Source organism: Haliotis rufescens, unplaced genomic scaffold, assembly GCF_023055435.1.
Source record: "Haliotis rufescens isolate VD_foot unplaced genomic scaffold, xgHalRufe1.0.p SCAF_12, whole genome shotgun sequence".
Taxonomy (NCBI): domain Eukaryota; kingdom Metazoa; phylum Mollusca; class Gastropoda; order Lepetellida; family Haliotidae; genus Haliotis; species Haliotis rufescens.
In genome coordinates, this window is record NW_025963802.1 from 15,973,275 (window position 1) to 15,975,142 (window position 1,868).

Genomic DNA, 1,868 nt, shown 5'->3' on the forward strand with positions numbered 1-1,868 from the left:
TTCTTTGGTGTTTATCTTATCATTTTTCAAGAGGTAATAGGCAATTTACAATATCACTATTGGTTTGCTGGGAGCCTGTCGACTTTTACGTATTCTGATGAACGTACTCTTAATGGATATTCCATTTTCCCACGGTATGAATAATAATTACTTTATGCAATGGATATTCACGTCGTATGTTACAGTGCACCAAAGTTGAACAAGCCGACAGATTCAAGGGACGTAACTCTGAGTGTCTTGCAATACCACTTTAAGAATAATCATTTCAACGCGTTGTGATTTATTGTAGCTAACATTTATACAATGTAAAGAGGAATGTCAGATTTTAAAACTACGATGTGTTTTGAGTAAAGATTGTGAGAAAGAAACAAGAGATACTAGTATATCTATAAAAGCAGATGAAGGTGTGTTACCTGCTAACGCTGAACGTTGTAATTCACGTGATGACAAAACTAGACTGTCAGTTACCAAGGAGACTCCTGTGTATACAGGCATACAGTATAACAGTTTTGAGGAAATATCATTGCTATTAGAGAACTGTTAACTTAACTATTCCTTTCATTACAACGAGGAAGAGAAGTGCCGAGGTCTAATTCATCTACATCTTTATCTCAACCCATGCTTGTCGTAAGAGGCGACTAACGGGATCGGATGGTCAGGCTCGCTGACTTGGTTGATTCATGTCATCGTATCCCAATTGCGTGGATCGATGCTTATGATATCACTTACTCCAGACTCGATTATTTAAAGATCACCGTCAAATAGCTGGGCTATTGCTGAGTGCGTCGTTAATAAACAAACAATCCCAGGATAGGTTCGCATAAATTCTTCCAACAAAATGGCACCCCATCACATCTCTAGATCTATTTACACATGTGTAACCAAATCTCTCAGCAATCATATATCCATCAAGTAAACCTATCTCCCTCCCCTCCCTCCCATCGTCTTATATAACGCCCACCCCTCCCATCGTATCATATAACGCCCTGCCCTCCCATCGTCTAATACAACAGCCATTCCCTCATCACGCCGACTCGATGTGAACGCTGTTTGACCGCCGAGGCTGTGTCGCATCCCACGACAGGTGAGAAGCTTTTCGGTGTGGCCCGCCCCACGGACAATACCTCCACCACGGCTCAATGAGGGTTTCTACAAATCGTGTTACAGTGCTGTCAGTGCCGAGCCTGTGTCATCGGCATCATCGCGGTAATTTGCGAGGCCGTGTGACTTGAAGCGAGGACAACGTGACAGGCGACTTCGAGTGTGATATGTCCGTCCTGAGTTGGCGTTGCGGTATATTGTACTCAAGTCGATCTTCCGATGTGATTGTGTAATTGATAGCGCAGACGTCGCTGTGACACAACCCACTCCTCGAACCAGGAAGTTAGTTTAATGGATATGTGTCGTAATAATATTGTTTTGTGTCAAGTACATGAACCAATCATTGTACCTGAATTATGTATTTATCCTGATCTAATGAGTGAATGAGTGTGCTGGGTTAACGGCGCCTTGAGTGAGTGAGTATGGTTTACGCCGCTTTCATCAATATCCCAGCAATGTCATGGCGGGGGACACCTAAGATGGGCTTCAGACATTGTACCCATGTGGGGTCTTTGGCGTGACGCTTTAACCACTAGGCTAAATCGCCCCTAACGCCGCTCTGAACAGTAACACGGCGCGTCAGCTTGGTATGGGAGATATGCCCGAAGTGATCAAGACTGGAGATGTTTACAGCGTTAAAAACGCACAAGCATTGGTACGGTGCGAATATATCACCATAAACAGAGACTATATGCTTCACGCCGAAGACCCGGGTTCGATTCCCCACATGGGTACAATGTGTGAAGTCCATTTCTGCTGTGCCCTGC